Genomic DNA, 21,344 nt, shown 5'->3' with positions numbered 1-21,344 from the left:
ACTAAAAACCTTCTACCCATTATTGGGGAGTGGGTCTCCCTTAGTTTTCGCCTTTGCATTGAAAAGCAAAAGCTGACAAAAATTAGGAGGAAATGCAATGCCCGTTGGAAGAGTCGTGGAGGTTAGAGGTAATTAAAAACAACATTTCAATGCCCCTTGGAAGAGCTGTGGAGTTCAGAGAGGTTTAAGAAGACGCTTTTAATGCCCCTTTGAAGAGACGTGGAGGTCACAGTAGCTTAACAAGATGGTTTTAATGCCCCTCGGAAAAGTGGTGGAGGTCGCAGTAGCATAACAAGACGCTTTTAATGCCCCTTCCAAGAGCCAAGCAGTACAGCATATTACAAACATTATTCCCATTATTGGGGAGTGGGTCTCCCATAGTATTTGCTTATGCCTTCCAAGCAAAAGCTGCCGAAAATTAGGATGGAGGAACTTGCAATGCCCCTTACAAGAGCCATGCAGTACAGCATATTACAAACATTATTCCCATTATTGGGGAGTGTGTCTCCCATAGTCTTTGCTTATGCCTTCCAAGCAAAAGCTGCCAAAAATTAGGAGGAAATGCAATGCCCGTTCGAAGAGTCGTGGAGGTTATTGTTAATTAAAAACAACATTTCAATGCCCCTTGGAAGAGCTGTGGAGTTCAGAGTGGTTTAACAAGACGCTTTTAATGCCCCTTGGAAAAGTGGTGGAGGTCGCAGTAGCTTAACAAGACGGTTTGAATGCCCCTCGGAAAAGTGGTGGAGGTCGCAGTAGCTTAACAAGACGCTTTTAATGCCCCTTACAAGAGCCATACAGTACAGCATCTTAAAAATATTATTCCCATTATTGGGGAGTGGGTCTCCCACAGTCTTTGCTTATGCCTTGCAAGCAAAAGCTGACAAAAATAAGGACGGAGGAACTTTCAATAATGGCAACACGGGCCACGGTCACCCTGGTGGTATAGTGGTGGTGGAGGCTGAGGATAAGGAGAAGAACATAAAACAGCCGAAATGAGGAAGCGTATACCCATGTGTGGGTGTGAAGCGGTGCATGTGAATACACCTCCCGAAATAACACAGTGGATTTGACTTTATGTTACTCTGCTGTCATTTGGTGGTGATGAGAAGTCTGGCCCAATCCAGCCCTTGTTCATTTTGATAAGGGTCAGATTGTCAGCATTGTCAGTTGACAGGCAAGTGCGCTTATCAGTTATAATTCCCCCAGCGGCACTAAAAACACGCTCCGATAACACGCTAGCGGCAGGGCAGGCCAGGACCTCCAAGGCGTTTAGAGCGAGTTCATTCCAAGTGTCCAGCTTGGATACCCAATAATTAAAAGGCACAGAGGAATCACGGAGGATGCTGGTACGGTCGGCAAGGTACTCTCTCACCATCTTTTGAAAGTTTTCACTCATTGTGACAGTACCCCGCGCCTCAGGGCCTGTAAGCTGGGCGGGTCTCAGAAAACTGTCCCAGAAGGTTGACAGTGTTCCCCTGCCTCTGCTGGATTGGAGTTGCCTCTCTCTCGCTTGTACTCCTTAGTTGGTCAACGAACTGTGACCTCTGCCGCTAGCGTGTTCAGATGGGAATTTTTTTAACAGTTCTGCAGCAAGGGCCTTCTGGTACTGCCCCATTTTTGTAGACCTCTCCACCTCAGGAGTAAGAGAGTGAAAGTTCTCCTTGTAGCAGGGGTCCAAAAGTGTCACCAACCAGTAATGACTGTCACCCAACATTTTGACAACGCGAGGGTCACGGTTAAGGCAGCATAACATAAAGTCAGCTATGCGTGCCAGACTGGTAACGGGCAAGACTTCCATGTCCTCACCAAGATGACGACTGACCATGCTCTCCTCCTCCTCCTCCTCCTTTCCCCCCCTGTCCTCAGGCTACCCACGCTGAACCGACGGTATGACAATTGTACAGGTACTACCGTCTACAGTGCATGATACAAGCTCCTGTTCTTCCTCCTCCTCCTCCTCCTCCTCTCCCTCATTGTCCCCCAATGCACGTTGGGATGAGATGAGGCTGGGCTGTGTGTTATCGACCGCTACGGCTTCTTGATCCATCTCATCATACTCTGGCCACAATGCCTCCTCTTTAATTCTCTGCAGAGAGAGCGTTGCAAAAGACAGACAAGTGGAATGCTGACGCTAATGAGGGCGTCATCGCCACTCACCATCTTGGTGGACTCCTCAAAGTTTGTCAAGATGGTACATATGTCAGAGATCCAGGTCCACTCCTGAGGTCTTATGTGTGGAGTCTGACCTGAATATCGACGGCCTTGTTGCAGATGGTACTCCACAACTGCTCTCTTCTGCTCACAAATCCTTTGCAACATGTGGAGGGTAGAGTTCCAACGTGTGGGGACATCACACACCAGTCGGTGTGACGGAAGCTGCAAACGCTGCTGCAACACAGCAAGGGCGGCGGAAGCAGTAGCCGACTTGCGAAAATGAGCTGACAGGTGGCGTACTTTGACGAGCAGATCTGGAAACTCGGGGTACGATTTAAGAAACCGCTGAACCACGAGGTTAAACACATGAGCCAGGCATGGTATGTGTGTGATCTCGCCTCACCTCAGAGCCGCCACCAGGTTACGGCCATTGTCACACACGACCATGCCTGGATGTAGGATGTCCACAACTCACAAGCAGTGTGAGGTTTCTCACCTAAGCTTATGAGTTTCAGCACAGCCTGTTGCCGCTTGGCGGAGGCAGTACTGCAGTGCTTCCAGCTTGTAACTGATGTGGTGATATCTGAGATGGAGGCTGAACATGAGGAGGAGGAGGAGGATGATGCGCAGGAGCTGTACACTGTGGGGGCAACTCTGACTGACATAGGGCCCGCAATCCTCGGTGTGGGGAGGAGGTGTTCCGTCCCAAGGTCCGACTGGGTCCCGGCTTCCACTATGTTTACCCAGTGTGCCGTCAGGGAGATGTACCATCCCTGGCCATAAGCACTTGTCCACGTGTCCGTTGTCAGGTGGACTCTCCCAGTAACTGCGTTGTTGAGGGCACGGCAGATGTTTTGGGACACGTGCTTGTGTAGTGCGGGGATGGCACACCGGGCAAAATAGTGTCGGCTGGGGACCAAGTACTGAGGGACGGCCACCGCCATAAGGTTGCGGAAGGATTCCGTCTCCACCAGCCTAAAGGGCAGCATTTCCAACGCAAGCAGTCGTGAAATGTGCAAATTTAGGACTGTGGCCTGTGGGGCGTTAGCTGCGAATTTCCACATTCGTTCAAAGGTCTGGGATATGGACAATTGAATGCTGAGGTGGGACGTGGACGTTGATGCTGTTTCTTGAGAAACTGCCATAACAAGTGAAGACTGAGAGGAGGGGGCATCTTTGCATGCAGTATGGACAGGGGATTGCCTTGCACACACAACAGGGGGTTCTATTGCACGCACAACAGCGGAAGAAGCTGTGGTGACACCCACTGACACTGGTCGTGGACCCTGGGGTTCGCCCCACAAAGTCGGGTGCTTTGCTGACATTTGCCTGATCATGCTGGTGGTGGTCAGGCTGTTAGTTTTGTCACCCCTGCTGATGCTGGCATGGCAGGTGGTACAAATGGCCTTTTTGGGGCTATCAGCAGAGTCTTTAAATAAATTCCAGACTCTGGAAGACCTACAGGTTGTACTGGCAACGTCCCTCATGTTGGTGTTACAGGGAACTGTTGCCCGCCTTCTGTGTGTGGCCACCACACTGCTTCTTCCTGCCTGTTGGGGTACTCTGCCTCCCTCACCCTGTGTGCTGCTGGCCTCGCTCTGGCCTAGATCATCCACCACCTCCTCCTCTTCCACTTGCGCCCCACGATCCTCCTCCTCACTTCCTGGCAACTGTGTCTCGTCATCGTCCACCTCTTGTGACAAATTGCCAGCGTCGACTTCCTGTGGCCGTGGCTGTTCAAATATTTTGGCATCGCTACATGGGATCTCCTCTTCCACCACTTCAAGCGGAGCAGGCGAGGGACAAAAATCTGGAAATGGACCAGTGAACAGCTCTTCAGAGTGTCCAAGTGTGGGATCAGTTGCTGTCTGACGACACTCCGCATGGTGGTAGGAAGGAGCATCAGGGTGAGGAGGAGTATGCTGTCGAGACTCATGGCTACTAAGAGTTGACCTTGTGGAAGACAGACCGGAGGTGGTGGTGCCCAGGTAACTGGAAGTATTATCTGCTATCCAATTAATAACCTGTTCACACTGATCAGTTCGCAATACTGGTGTTTTTCTGTGCTTCCCTAGTAATTCGGTCAAGAACTGGGAGCGAGAAGATGTGGCTGTTGGTTGTGGCACATTTTCACCTTGGCCACGGCCAGTCATCTGCACGCACCATCACCAGAAAGTTCAGTTCCACGTCCCTTGCCACGCGCCTTGCCCATTGTAAAGGAAGTATAATAGCTTACACTCGCACTATCAATGGAAAAAGGGTAATAAAAAGTAGATTAGAACCGTGGAAGAGGAAAACCACAGTTCTATTTCTCTGGCCTACACCCGACTCTTTTAAACAATCTGAACAATCAGGGAGAAACTATTACTGTTTTTCTTTACGGAAAAAATACCAAAAGCTGAATAATAGAGATTTTTTACCGTGGAATGGCAAAACCACAGTTATTGTTTACTGGGGTATACCAGAAAATTTTAAATAGATATATTTGCGGCTGAACAGTGAGCGACACACTCAAACTGTTTTTTTTTAGGTAAAAATGGCCCAAAAGTGGATAATACAGAGATTTGACCCGTGGAACTGCAAAACCACACTTGTATTTCTCAGGCCTACACCAGACTATTTTCAACAGATATATTTGTGTCTGAACAATCAGGAGACACTACTGTTTTTCTTTACAGCAAAAAATGCAAAAAAGCAGGATAATAGAGATTTTTTACCGTGGAACAGCAAAACCACAGTTATAATTTACTGGTGTATACCAGACTTTTTTAAATGTATATATTTGCTGCTGAACAGTGAGCGACACACTCAAACTGCTTTTTTTTAGATACAAATGGCCCAAAACTGGATAGTACAGAGGTTTGAACCGTGGAACTGCAAAACCACACTTCTGTTTCTCTAGCCTACACCAGGCTATTTTAAACAGATATATTTGTGTCTGAAAAATCAGAGACACACTTTTTTTGGGGGGTTTTGGGAGGGGGGGACACAAAAAAAGTTAATAAGACGGGTATTTGTGCAGTGTGAAGGAGGAAAAAAAAAAAGAGGATTTAGATGAAAAAAAAGGATTTTTCCTGGCCCCCGAGACTTGGAGCTAAGTCCAGCAATTTCAGCAACAGAAGCACACAGGACTGTAATGCAGTGTTTGCTGGTATAACCACTGCGTCTCCTATACAGCCTGCCTGCCTGCCTGATATCTGGAATGGATATTAGTCCTGAGAAGGACTGTTTGTTTGACCTGGTAGCCTTTACAGACCCTACACTAACTATTTCGCAGGATATATCTCTCCCTAAATCAGCAGCGCTGTCCCTACACTGTCTGATCCGGAGCGACTGTGTCAAAGATGGCGGCGCCCGGTTTTAAATACTCGAGGTAACGCTGTGCGGCCAGCCAATCACTGTAATGCCCACAAACAACATGGCTGCGGCATTACAGTGACTGGCTGGCAATCCCTGCATGTTCTTTGGCTCTGTAAAGAGCGCCAAACATGCAGGGCAGAGACCCGAGCTCCTGCCCGAGTAACCTGGAAATGCTCGGTGCTCGCCGAACATCCTAAGTAGCGTGATGCTTGGGCGAGTACCGAGCAGTGTCGAGCATGCTCGCTCAACACTACTCAGTACCAATGCTTTCTGGCTGATGTTTTGGTGACTTTTGAATGTTGGTTGTGCTTTCACACTTGTGGTAGCATGAGACGGACTCTACAACCCACAGAAGTTGCTCAGGTATTGCAGCTCATCCAGGATGGCACATCAATGCGAGCTGTGGCAAGAAGGTTTGCTGTGTCTGTCAGCGTAGTGTCCAGAGGCTGGAGGTGCTACCCGGAGACAGGCCAGTACACCAGGAGACGTGGAGAGGGCTGTAGGAGGGCAAAAACCCATCAGCAGGACCGCTACCTCCTCCTTTGTGCAAGGAGGAACAGGAGGGGCACTGCCTGAGTCCTGCAAAATTACCTCCAGCAGGCCACAAATATGCATGTGTCCGCACAAACAGTTAGAAACCGACTCCATGAGGGTGGTATGAGGGCCCGACGTCCACAGATGGGGGTTGTGCTCACAGCCCAACACCATGCAGGACGCTTGGCATTTGCCACAGAACACCAGGATTGGCAAAGTCGCCACTGTCGCCCTGTGCTCTTCACAGTTGAAAGCAGGTTCACACTGAGCACATGTGACACACGTGACAGAGTCTCGAGATGCCGTGGTGAGCGATCTGCTGCCTGTAACATCCTTCACCATGACCGGTTTGGCAGTGGGTCAGTAATGGTGTGGAGACATTTCTTTGGAGGGCCGCACAGCCCTCCATGTGCTCGCCAGAGGTAGCCTGACTGCCATTAGGTACCGAGATGAGATCCTCATTCCCCTTGTGAGACCATATGCTGGTGCGGTTGGCCCCGGGTTCCTCCTAATGCAGGACAATGCCAGACCTCATGTGGCTAGAGTGTGTCAGCAATTCCTGCAAGATGAAGGCATTGAAGCTATGGACTGGCCCGCCCGTTCCCAAGACCTGAATCCGATTGAGCACATCTGGGACATAATGTCTCGCTCCATCCACCAACGTCAAGTTGCACCACAGACAGTCCAGTAGGTGGCGGATGCTTTAGTCCAGGTCTGGGAGGAGATCCCACAGGAGACCATCCGAAACCTCATGAGGAGCATGCCCAGGCGTTGTAGGGAGGTCATACAGGCACGTGGAGGCCACACACAATACTGAGCCTCATTTTGACTTGTTTTAAGGACATTACATCAAAGTTGGAACTGCCTGTAGTGTGTTTTTCCACTTTAATTTTGGGGGTGACTCCAAATCCAGGCCTCCATTGGTTAATAAATTTGATTTCCATTGATGATTTTTGTGTGATTTTGTTGTCAGCACATTCAACTTTGAACAGAACAAAGTATTCAATGAGAGTATTTCATTCATTCAGATCTAGGATGTGTTATTTGAGTGTTCCCTTTATTTTTTTGAGCAGTGTATATTTTTTTTATTATTATTTTGTGACTTTTTTAACAATATTTTTATTTTTATAACTTTTTTTTAACTTTTTTACTTAGTCCCACTATGACACTTTCCCTTTCTGCAGTCTGATTGTTGCTATAAGGCATAACAGTGCAGGATCACTGCTATACATTATAGCTGTCAACTCTGCAGACACAAGTTAGTTAGAACATGATCTAACTAACTTGCTAGTGCCTGGTGACCCGGACATCGGATCACCATGGCAACGATTGGGACCCCGCGATGACATTGCGGGATCTCCGATCCAAGAGCAGAGGGGCTTTTGTCCCTGTAGTCGCTCGCTAAGTGCTGCAATTGCAGGGAGTTAAAGTGCCAGGAGCGCTGCGGGCAGGCAGCGTTCCTGTCACTGAGTGCTGGCTGTCAGCTGTTAGAAACCCTTGATAAAAAGATAGAAAAGTTTCATAGCCATCAATCAACAGTAGATAGGAAGCTGCCCCTTCATTTTCAAAAGAGATGCTGGAGAAGGCGAGACAATGACATGTAATAAAAGGAATAATGTACCTAACTTAAAAAGAAATTATATGACTGTAAGTCACCTTGGAGTTTTGCGTTTCTATGGTCTCTGAAGTCTTAAAATAAACAATAGGTTGACATTATCACATATGTTTTGTTGGCTTACATTTCCTTCCAGCACAATACTGATTGAAAATAATGTACTACTTAAAGAGTCAACACATTGAATCTCCTCCAGACATTTTCTAAACTTGAAAGGCTATAGGGATCAAAGTACTTTACAATGGCATTTTGCTAGTTTTTTGCACAACTCTGACAGATATGTCTTGCATGCGAAGGTTAGGAAATGTTTGTTGACCTATATATCTGACTTTTCTTACTTCAATGCATGTATTTCTTCAGGGTAAGCACAGTAACAGAGAAAACTGGGCACCTTCTGCAGAGTTCATACCCCCTGCCATGTTATCTAGATAAACCGAGGCTGCTTGAGAAATCTACATAGACAGATCACCCTTAGCCTTCCATAAGTGTGCATAATTATAGTTTATCATGTCTAAAATCCACTCAAAGCAAGAATCGTATTATGTTGTCAGCCACCATCAAAATCCACAAAGATCAGTACCAACAGGGTTAATAGGGTTTATAATTCAGCTATAATTCAATATCAAACTGCATGGCTGTGGGTTTTACATCTAGGCTATCAATGAAGAGAAAAAAACATTATTTTCTTCTGATCTCAGAAAATACACCTTCAAATAAATGCCAGCTGATGAAAAATTACACTGTGTCATTATTTATTTAGCAAAAACTAGGCCAAAATACAGAATCAATGTGAAAAATTAAGTACACTCTTACTCTTCCATAGAAGTTAACAGAGTAAGTAGCAGAGTAAGTGCTGCTAATCAAATGCGCTTGATTAATTGTCTTTCAGCAAGTGTAACCACCTTTACAAAAGCAAAAGTATTGGCAGTTTGCTGGTCTGTGGCATTCAGTCGTGTGTTAATACAATGCCAAGGTGAAAAGACATCAGCAATGATCTTAGAGAAGCAATTGTTCATCACTCTGGGAAAGGTTATAAGGCTATTTCCAAACAATTTGGAGTCAATTATTCTGCAGTGGGAAAGTGGAAATTATTGAAGACAGTTGACAGTCTTCCCAGGAGTGTATGTACATTCCAGAAAATCCATCCCAAGATACAGTTGTAAGGTGCCCCAGCGAGGTAGTCGTGGGCGAGTTGTAGCCCCTGCTCGCTTTGACACCCTACAGACAATTTGTGTCCTCCCTCTGATGTGTGGCTGGGTATGTGACAATCTTCACTTACTTCAAACCATCCGCTCGCGGCTGTCTCCAGGCATTTCTCTTCTGGGACCAGGGCAGCAATAAATTCAGAGGACACAAAGTTCTTAACCATGACTGGGATTTTACTTCAAGGAGAGGAGTATATACAGTATTTACAGTCTGGTACATTGGATAAGGCCCAACAGGTTTTCATCTCCCATACAGGTGCTAGAAACATCTTCAGCCCTGGTGCCCTCTTTAGGTGAAGCATCTCTCTAATTCTATTCTCTAGCTGAAAAGAAGTTTCCTCACCAGCGACAGTGTATCCGGATCCTATATCTCTCTCACGGCTTAGCCTGGAGTCCTATCTTCCTTTGCTACCTGCAGACTAGAAGTGCCCCGGGGTCCCCAATATCTCTGCTGAGTTTCTCCTGCCGGCTAATGGGACTCCTGCGTGAGGAGATATTTACACTGCTTATCCACTGTCTGAGGGTAGGGAGCCCCCGTCTACCCTAGCAGCCAATTTCCCTGGCTGTCCCCCGTAAGGCTTCGTGTCACAACTCTGACAGTACTCCAACTGACACTTTCTGGAAAATTCTCCAGATGTTACCTAGGATTCCCCGCCCCCTGCGGAAGTTAATTCCTCACTGTCATTCTGGTAGCAGGCTCTCAGTAACAGTTGAGCCCGACAGTGGCATCTTGTGGCCGATTAAAAGTACTACAGCCCCACGAGGCAATATGTCAAACTAAACCTCAGATATACTCCACACCTGACCGAGACACAGCGTTCCCCCCTCTACTCTACTGACTGTACCACTGAAGCTAACCCCTTAACTAGACCTAACAGCTGCTCAAAGAGATCTAACTATGGGAACATGTTATTTTAACTACTTCAGTGCCAGTGGAAGGTTACACCCTTTCTCACTATTACACAGTCATGGCTGAAAGTGTTGGCACTCTTGAAATTGTTCCAGAAAATGAAGCATTTCTCACAGAAAATTATTGTAATTACACATGTTTTGCTATACACATGATTATTTACTTTGTGTGTATTGGAACCACACAAAAAAAAAACAGAGAAAAAAAGGCAAATTGGACATAATTTCACACAAAACCCCAAAAATGGGCCGGACAAAATTGTTGGCACCCTCAATATTTGGTTGCACACCATTTGGAATAAATAACTGCAATCAATCCCTTCCTATAACTATCAACAAGCTTCTTACACCTCTCAACTGGAATTTTGGATCAATCTTCATTGCAAACTGCTCCAGGTCTCTCATATTTGAAGGGTGCCTTCTCCAAACAGATTTGGACCCATTGCTGGCCACTTCAGAACTCTCCAGTGCTTTGTTTCAATCCATTTCTGGGTGCTTCTTGAAGTATGTTTGGAGTCATCGTCCTGCTGGAAGACCCATGACCTAGGACAAAAACCCAGCTTTCTCAAACTGGGAACTACATTGCGGCCCAAAATCCGTTGTTAATCTTCAGATTTCATGATGTCTTGCACATAGTCAAGGCATCCAGTGTCAGAGACAGCAAAAAAACCCCCAAAAAAACCAACATCTTTGAACCTCCACCATATTTGACTGAACATACTCCGTTCTTTTCTTTGTAGGCCTCATTCCATTTTTGGTAAACATTAGAATGATTTAGAATGATGTGCTTTAACATCTGCCCACAAGACACTTTCCCAGAAGGATTATGGCTTACTCATGTACATTTTGGACAACTGCAGACTAGCTTTTTTACTTTTTTATGTCTCTGTGTCAGCATTGGGGTCCTCCTGGGTCTTACTGTCACAGCGTTTAATTTCATTTAAATGTAGAAGCATAGTTCTCGCTGACACTGATGCAACCTAGGCCTGCAGGACAGCTTAAATTTCTTTGGAACTAGATTAAGGCTGCTTATCCACCAACCGGACTATCCTGTGTTGCAACCTTTTAGCAATTTTTCTCTGCCATCCAAGTCCAGGGAGATTAGCTACAGTGCCATGGGTTGTAAACTTCTTGATTAGGACAAGGGAACAAGAAGATATCCGGAGATGGACTTGTAACCTTGAGATTGTTTATATTTTTCAACAATTGTTTTTCTCAAGTCCTCCAACTTTGGTTCTTAAGTCCTTTTCTACTTTTTCTGAATTTGAACAAGCATTACCTATTTGAAACAAAATTGTTAACCCACAATTTTGCAAAGGTGCCAAGAATTTTGTCCAGCCCATTTTTGGGGTTATGCATGAAATGATATCCAATTTGCCTTTTCTCTTTTTTGTCTCTGTTTTTTTGTGTTGTTTCAATACACACAAGGGAAATAAGCATGTGTGTAACAAAACATTTGTAATTGCAATCATTTTCTGGGAGAAATACTTCATTTTCTGGAACAATTTCAAGGATGCCAACACTTTTGGCCATAACTATATTAATAGTATGTACGTCTCATAACTACTGAGTAGAGGTAATTATTTGTGCCTGTTTTTCAGCCTCAAAACCTGGGTACTTTGAAGTCGGCCATTTTGGATCCAACTTTATATTTTTCAATGGGAAGAGGGTCATGTGACACATCAAACTTATTGAGAATTTCATAAGAAAAACAATGGTGTGCTTGGTTTTAACGTAACTTTATTCTTTCATGAGTTATTTACAAGTTTATGACCACTTATAAAATGTGTTCAAAGTGCTGCCCATTGTGTTGGATTGTCAATGCAACCCTTTTCTCCCACTCTTGACACACTGATAGCAACACCACAGAAGAAATGATAGCACAGACTTCCAGTATCCGTTGTTTCAGATGCTGCACATCTCGTATCTTCACAGCATAGACAATTGCCTTCAGATGACCCCAAAGATAAAATTCTAAGGGGGTCAGATCAGGAGACCTTGGTGGCCATTCAACTGGCCCACGACGACCAATCCACTTTCCAGGAAACTGTTCATGTAGGAATGCTCGGATCTGACACCCATAATGTGGTGGTGCACCATCTTGTTGGAAAAACTCAGGGAACGTGCCACCTTCAGTGCATAAAGAGGGCAGCACATCATCATGTAGCAATTTCAGATATCCAGTGGCATTGAGGTTTCCATTGATGAAGAATGGCCCCACTATCTTTGTACCCTAAAAACCAGGCAATGTGAACTGAGGTCTAAGATGGTAGACATGCAAGAAACAGGAGCATGTTCACACTAGCAAAAAAGAAACAAAACCTACAAAAGACAAAAGACAAAAATATATCTCATACCCTACCATCATTATATATAAATGTAAAGCAAAGTTGCATAATAAATATAGGGTACTTAGTGAACTATTTTTGATCAAAAAAAGTATACAAGCCGTCCCACCAGCGGCAAGGTGACCCTAAATTGGGACGGTACCTATACTGCCTATATTAAAAACCTTACTGTATATCAAAGTTGAAGCAATGCATATAAAAGGGTAGACAAATAGGACCGGGTCCCAACTCCAGACCACCCAGGCCCGTGGTAAGCTACATATATACCAGTCAGCTCAACAAAGGGGATGCCACACCCTTAAATTGCACAGAATGCAAACAAGACAAAAAACCAGGCAATGTGAACTGAGGTCTAAGATGGTAGACATGCAAGAAATAGGAGCATGTTCACACTAGCAAAAAAGAAACAAAACCTACAAAAGACAAAAGACAAAAATATATCTCATACCCTACCATCATTATATATAAATGTAAAGCAAAGTTGCATAATAAATATAGGGTACTTAGTGAACTATTTTTGATCAAAAAAAGTATACAAGCCGTCCCACCAGCGGCAAGGTGACCCTAAATTGGGACGGTACCTATACTGCCTATATTAAAAACCTTACTGTATATCAAAGTTGAAGCAATGCATATAAAAGGGTAGACAAATAGGACCGGGTCCCAACTCCAGACCACCCAGGCCCGTGGTAAGCTACATATATACCAGTCAGCTCAACAAAGGGGATGCCACACCCTTAAATTGCACAGAATGCAAACAAGACAAAAAAAACAGGCAATGTGAACTGAGGTCTAAGATGGTAGACATGCAAGAAATAGGAGCATGTTCACACTAGCAAAAAAGAAACAAAACCTACAAAAGACAAAAGACAAAAATATATCTCATACCCTACCATCATTATATATAAATGTAAAGCAAAGTTGCATAATAAATACAGGGTACTTAGTGAACTATTTTTGATCAAAAAAAGTATACAAGCCATCCCACCAGCGGCAAGGTGACCCTAAATTGGGACGGTACCTATACTGCCTATATTAAAAACCTTACTGTATATCAAAGTTGAAGCAATGCATATAAAAGGGTAGACAAATAGGACCGGGTCCCAACTCCAGACCACCCAGGCCCGTGGTAAGCTACATATATACCAGTCAGCTCAACAAAGGGGATGCCACACCCTTAAATTGCACAGAATGCAAACAAGACAAAAAACCAGGCAATGTGAACTGAGGTCTAAGATGGTAGACATGCAAGAAATAGGAGCATGTTCACACTAGCAAAAAAGAAACAAAACCTACAAAAGACAAAAATATATCTCATACCCTACCATCATTATATATAAATGTAAAGCAAAGTTGCATAATAAATATAGGGTACTTAGTGAACTATTTTTGATCAAAAAAAGTATACAAGCCGTCCCACCAGCGGCAAGGTGACCCTAAATTGGGACGGTACCTATACTGCCTATATTAAAAACCTTACTGTATATCAAAGTTGAAGCAATGCATATAAAAGGGTAAACAAATAGGACCGGGTCCCAACTCCAGACCACCCAGGCCCGTGGTAAGCTACATATATACCAGTCAGCTCAACAAAGGGGATGCCACACCCTTAAATTGCACAGAATGCAAACAAGACAAAAAACCAGGCAATGTGAACTGAGGTCTAAGATGGTAGACATGCAAGAAATAGGAGCATGTTCACACTAGCAAAAAAGAAACAAAACCTACAAAAGACAAAAGACAAAAATATATCTCATACCCTACCATCATTATATATAAATGTAAAGCAAAGTTGCATAATAAATATAGGGTACTTAGTGAACTATTTTTGATCAAAAAAAGTATACAAGCCGTCCCACCAGCGGCAAGGTGACCCTAAATTGGGACGGTACCTATACTGCCTATATTAAAAACCTTACTGTATATCAAAGTTGAAGCAATGCATATAAAAGGGTAGACAAATAGGACCGGGTCCAAACTCCAGACCACCCAGGCCCGTGGTAAGCTACATATATACCAGTCAGCTCAACAAAGGGGATGCCACACCCTTAAATTGCACAGAATGCAAACAAGACAAAAAACCAGGCAATGTGAACTGAGGTCTAAGATGGTAGACATGCAAGAAATAGGAGCATGTTCACACTAGCAAAAAAGAAACAAAACCTACAAAAGACAAAAGACAAAAATGTATCTCATACCCTACCATCATTATATATAAATGTAAAGCAAAGTTGCATAATAAATATAGGGTACTTAGTGAACTATTTTTGATCAAAAAAAGTATACAAGCCGTCCCAACAGCGGCAAGGTGACCCTAAATTGGGACGGTACCTATACTGCCTATATTAAAAACCTTACTGTATATCAAAGTTGAAGCAATGCATATAAAAGGGTAGACAAATAGGACCGGGTCCCAACTCCAGACCACCCAGGCCCGTGGTAAGCTACATATATACCAGTCAGCTCAACAAAGGGGATGCCACACCCTTAAATTGCACAGAATGCAAACAAGACAAAAAACCAGGCAATGTGAACTGAGGTCTAAGATGGTAGACATGCAAGAAATAGGAGCATGTTCACACTAGCAAAAAAGAAACAAAACCTACAAAAGACAAAAGACAAAAATATATCTCATACCCTACCATCATTATATATAAATGTAAAGCAAAGTTGCATAATAAATATAGGGTACTTAGTGAACTATTTTTGATCAAAAAAAGTATACAAGCCGTCCCACCAGCGGCAAGGTGACCCTAAATTGGGACGGTACCTATACTGCCTATATTAAAAACCTTACTGTATATCAAAGTTGAAGCAATGCATATAAAAGGGTAGACAAATAGGACCGGGTCCCAACTCCAGACCACCCAGGCCCGTGGTAAGCTACATATATACCAGTCAGCTCAACAAAGGGGATGTCACACCCTTAAATTGCACAGAATGCAAACAAGACAAAAAAACAGGCAATGTGAACTGAGGTCTAAGATGGTAGACATGCAAGAAATAGGAGCATGTTCACACTAGCAAAAAAGAAACAAAACCTACAAAAGACAAAAATATATCTCATACCCTACCATCATTATATATAAATGTAAAGCAAAGTTGCATAATAAATATAGGGTACTTAGTGAACTATTTTTGATCAAAAAAAGTATACAAGCCGTCCCACCAGCGGCAAGGTGACCCTAAATTGGGACGATACCTATACTGCCTATATTAAAAACCTTACTGTATATCAAAGTTGAAGCAATGCATATAAAAGGGTAGACAAATAGGACCGGGTCCCAACTCCAGACCACCCAGGCCCGTGGTAAGCTACATATATACCAGTCAGCTCAAGAAAGGGGATGCCACACCCTTAAATTGCACAGAATGCAAACAAGACAAAAAAACAGGCAATGTGAACTGAGGTCTAAGATGGTAGACATGCAAGAAATAGGAGCATGTTCACACTAGCAAAAAAGAAACAAAACCTACAAAAGACAAAAGACAAAAATATATCTCATACCCTACCATCATTATATATAAATGTAAAGCAAAGTTGCATAATAAATATAGGGTACTTAGTGAACTATTTTTGATCAAAAAAAGTATACAAGCCGTCCCACCAGCGGCAAGGTGACCCTAAATTGGGACGGTACCTATACTGCCTATATTAAAAACCTTACTGTATATCAAAGTTGAAGCAATGCATATAAAAGGGTAGACAAATAGGACCGGGTCCCAACTCCAGACCACCCAGGCCCGTGGTAAGCTACATATATACCAGTCAGCTCAACAAAGGGGATGCCACACCCTTAAATTGCACAGAATGCAAACAAGACAAAAAACCAGGCAATGTGAACTGAGGTCTAAGATGGTAGACATGCAAGAAATAGGAGCATGTTCACACTAGCAAAAAAGAAACAAAACCTACAAAAGACAAAAGACAAAAATATATCTCATACCCTACCATCATTATATATAAATGTAAAGCAAAGTTGCATAATAAATATAGGGTACTTAGTGAACTATTTTTGATCAAAAAAAGTATACAAGCCGTCCCACCAGCGGCAAGGTGACCCTAAATTGGGACGGTACCTATACTGCCTATATTAAAAACCTTACTGTATATCAAAGTTGAAGCAATGCATATAAAAGGGTAGACAAATAGGACCGGGTCCCAACTCCAGACCACCCAGGCCCGTGGTAAGCTACATATATACCAGTCAGCTCAACAAAGGGGATGCCACACCCTTAAATTGCACAGAATGCAAACAAGACAAAAAAACAGGCAATGTGAACTGAGGTCTAAGATGGTAGACATGCAAGAAATAGGAGCATGTTCACACTAGCAAAAAAGAAACAAAACCTACAAAAGACAAAAATATATCTCATACCCTACCATCATTATATATAAATGTAAAGCAAAGTTGGGACCCGGTCCTATTTGTCTACCCTTTTATATGCATTGCTTCAACTTTGATATACAGTAAGGTTTTTAATATAGGCAGTATAGGTACCGTCCCAATTTAGGGTCACCTTGCCGCTGGTGGGACGGCTTGTATACTTTTTTTGATCAAAAATAGTTCACTAAGTACCCTATATTTATTATGCAACTTTGCTTTACATTTATATATAATGATGGTAGGGTATGAGATATATTTTTGTCTTTTGTCTTTTGTAGGTTTTGTTTCTTTTTTGCTAGTGTGAACATGCTCCTATTTCTTGCATGTCTACCATCTTAGACCTCAGTTCACATTGCCTGTTTTTTTGTCTTGTTTGCATTCTGTGCAATTTAAGGGTGTGGCATCCCCTTTGTTGAGCTGACTGGTATATATGTAGCTTACCACGGGCCTGGGTGGTCTGGAGTTGGGACCCGGTCCTATTTGTCTACCCTTTTATATGCATTGCTTCAACTTTGATATACAGTAAGGTTTTTAATATAGGCAGTATAGGTACCGTCCCAATTTAGGGTCACCTTGCCGCTGGTGGGACGGCTTGTATACTTTTTTTGATCAAAAATAGTTCACTAAGTACCCTATATTTATTATGCAACTTTGCTTTACATTTATATATAATGATGGTAGGGTATGAGATATATTTTTGCCTTTTGTCTTTTGTAGGTTTTGTTTCTTTTTTGCTAGTGTGAACATGCTCCTATTTCTTGCATGTCTACCATCTTAGACCTCAGTTCACATTGCCTGTTTTTTTGTCTTGTTTGCATTCTGTGCAATTTAAGGGTGTGGCATCCCCTTTGTTGAGCTGACTGGTATATATGTAGCTTACCACGGGCCTGGGTGGTCTGGAGTTGGGACCCGGTCCTATTTGTCTACCCTTTTATATGCATTGCTTCAACTTTGATATACAGTAAGGTTTTTAATATAGGCAGTATAGGTACCGTCCCAATTTAGGGTCACCTTGCCGCTGGTGGGACGGCTTGTATACTTTTTTTGATCAAAAATAGTTCACTAAGTACCCTATATCTTTGTACCCTATATACCACACCATACCATCAATTTTTGTGTTCCAACAGTCTTGGAGGGATCTATCCACTGTGGGTTAGTGTCAGACTAATAGCGGTGGTTTTGTTTGTTAACTTCACCATTCACAAAAAAGTTTGCCTCATCACTGAACATAATGTTCTGTGTAAACTGAGGGTCCTGTTCCAATTTTTGTTTTGCCCATTCTGCAAATTCACTGCGCCGATCTGGGTCATCCTCGTTGAGATGCTGCAGCAGCTGGATTTTGTAAGGGTGCCATTTGTGAGTAGCTAATATCCGCCGAAGGGATGTTCGACTGATGCCACTCTCCAGTGACATGCGGCGAGTGCTACGCTGTGGGCTCTTGCTGAATGAAACTAGGACAGCCACTGATGTGTCTTCATTAGTGACAGTTTTCTTGCGTCCACATTTTGGCAAATCCAACACTGAATCTGTTTCACGAAATTTGGCAAGCAGTTTACTAACTGTAGCATGGGAGATGGGTGGTCTCGTAGGGTGTCTTTCATTGAAATCTGCTGCAATGACCCGGGTACTCCGTTCACCAAACATCAACACAATTTTTATCTGCTCCTCATGTGTTAACCTCTGCGACATGTCAATGGCTGTAAACAAAGAGAAACTTGTAAATAACTCATGAAAGAATAAAGTTATGTTAAAACCAAGCACACCATTGTTTTTCTTATGAAATTCTCAATAAGTTTGATGTGTCACATGACCCTCTTCCCATTGAAAAAATAAAGTTGGATCCAAAATGGCCAACTTCAAAATGGCCGCCATGGTCACCACCCATCTGGAAAAGTTTTCCCCCTCCCATATACTAATGTGCCACAAACAGGAAGTTGATATCACCAACCATTCCCATTTTATTAAGGTGTATCCATTTAAATGGTCCACCCTGTATTGTAGAGTCCAATGTGAGGCTATCTATCCAAAAGCTAAAGCATGACCAAAAGGTAGTCATGCAACAGAAAAATTATCCCAATCACACCAGAAAATCTAAATATGAATGGCTAAAAAAGTAAATATTCAAGATGTTGCAATGAACCAGTCAAAGTCAGGACCCCCAGCCTAATTGCAATGCTGAGGGAGGACATCAAGAGAGCAGGGCCGGCGTCAGCACCCGGCGCACCCAGGCAAATGCCGGGGCCCTGAGCAGGCAGAGGGGCCCACTGGCGGTCGCGCACCCCGCTGGGCTATGGGCAGAGGAGAGCGGTGTCAGCGCCCGCCCTTCTCCGCCACTTGCTCAGGGCCCCGGCAGCTGGATACTTACCTCTCCCCGTGCCTCCGCAGATCAGCTGTCTTCCTGCTCTGCGCTCCCTGTGACGTCTCAGGTCAGAGGGCGTGGTGACATCTTTACACCGCGCCCTCCCCTGAGCCGTCACAGGGAGCGCTGAGCGGGAAGATGCCGACAACGCTGGAGTTCGAACCCGAGCAGCGGGCAGCAGGTAGCAGGTGAGGAGAAGGGAGGTGAGTATTTGATTTTTTTTTTAATGTATGGAGGCATGGGGCAGTATAAAGAAAAGGGGGGGCATCCTGCATGGGGCATAATAAAGAGAGGGGGGGACATCCTGCATGGGGCATTATAAAGAGAGGGGGGGACATCCTGCATGGGGCATTATAAAGAAAGGGGGGGACATCCTGCATGGGGCATTATAAAGAGAGGGGGGGGCATCCTGCATGGGGCATTATAAAGAGAGGGAGGGACATCCTGCATGGGGCATTATAAAGAGGGGGGGGTGACATCCTGCATGGGGCATTATATGGTGGGGAACAGCCTGCATGGGGCATTATAAAGAGAGGGGGGGGACATCCTGACATCCTGCATGGGGCATTATAAAGAGGGGGGGTGACATCCTGCATGGGGCATTATAAGGTGGGGAACAGCCTGCATGGGGCATTATAAAGGGGGGGGCAGCCTGCATAGTGCATTATGTGGGGGGGAACAGCCTGCATGGAGCATTATAAGGGGGGGGGTGCAGCCTGTATGGGGCATTATGTGGGGGGGGACAGCCTGCATGGAGCATTAAAAGGGGGGGGCCTGCATGGGGCATTATGTGGGGGGTAACAGCCTGCATGGAGCATTATAAGGGGGGGACAGCCTGTATGGGGCATTATGTGGGGGGTAACTGCCTGCATGCAGCATTATATGGGGGCCAGTAACCTGTATGGAGCGTTATAAGGGGACCGGTATCCTGTATGGAGCATTATATGGGGGTCAGTGTCCTGTATGGAGTTTTATAAGGGGACCAGTATCCTGTATGGAGCTTTATAAGGGGACCAGTATCCTGTATGGAGCGTTATATGGGGGCCAGTATTCTGTATGGAGCCTTATATGGGGGCCAGTATTCCGTATGGGGCCTTATATTGGGGCCAGTATTCCGTATGGGGCCTTATATGGGGGCCAGTATTCCGTATGGAGCCTTATATGGGGGCCAGTATTCCGTATGGGGCCTTATATGGGGGCCAGTATTCCGTATGGGGCCTTATATGGGGGCCAGTATTCCGTATGGAGCCTTATATGGGGGCCAGTATTCCGTATGGAGCCTTATATGGGGGCCAGTATTCCGTATGGAGCCTTATATGGGGGCCAGTATTCCGTATGGAGCCTTATATGGGGGCCAGTATTCCGTATGGAGCCTTATATGGGGGTCAGTATTCCGCATGGAGCCTTATATGGGGGTCAGTATTCCGCATGGAGCCTTATATGGGGGCCAGTATTCCGTATGGGGCCTTATATGAGGGCCAGTATTCCGTATGGGGCCTTATATGGGGGCCAGTATTCCGTATGGGGCCTTATATGGGGGCCAGTATTCCGTATGGGGCCTTATATGGGGGCCAGTATTCTGTGTGGAGTGATTCGCCGGTTTCTGAGCTATTGTGGAATTTACAATAGATATCACTCATGTAATGTAAGAAGTGAAATCTTTGCATTGTACTATATATATAGATATATATATATATAGATATATATATATATTTCTCCGCCGTATCTCTGCATCATGAATCGTGGTATGTGTTAAAGGGGCCCACTGAGACTCTTTCGCCCGGGGCCCAGAAAAACCTGGAGCCGGCCCTGCAAGAGAGCTATGTGTAAATGAATGTCCTCAAACCTCAATTAAGTCTAACAACATTGTGAAGGAGAGTGGAGCTATAATTTCTCTATAACAATGTGAAAAACTGGTCATACAGAAGATGATTAATTCAAGTTATTGTAGCTAAAAGTGTTTCTATAAGTTTTTGATTGATGAGGTATAAATAATTTTTCACATTTTGTTGCTGCATTTGGCCTAGCTTTTGCGTTACGTGACTGCAATTGTGACCCGTGAAGTTGTGATCTTTTTTAATTGTAAGTCTATGAGACTGAGAAAAAGGCTAGAGAGCCTTGTTCTAAGTTTCATAGACTTTCCTCGAAAAAGTGACCTGCGGTACATACATAAACAGTGTGTGAGTTGGCAGGTCACAACTGCAGTCACATGATGCAGGAGAGGACTGAAGCAGCATTGGAAATGGCAGACGATAGTGATGGGTAAGTATTTGTATACACTCACTTTACAAACATACTTGCAAATGATTGGTAACAAAGGGGGCAATAAAAAAAAACACTGGAACACTCCTTTAAATAAATAATGACACAGTGTAGTTAGTCATGTGTCCTTGTTTATCTGAGGTTGTACCTATTTTATACCCTAATATGTAAAACCATAGAATTCAAAGAGGGTGTAATTGCACATTGCAT

The sequence above is a fragment of the Phyllobates terribilis genome, unplaced genomic scaffold, assembly GCF_046119375.1.
Source record: "Phyllobates terribilis strain yellow unplaced genomic scaffold, ASM4611937v1 Scaffold_9__5_contigs__length_417890890, whole genome shotgun sequence".
Taxonomy (NCBI): Eukaryota; Metazoa; Chordata; class Amphibia; order Anura; family Dendrobatidae; genus Phyllobates; species Phyllobates terribilis.
Note: the sequence above shows the minus strand (reverse complement) of the source record.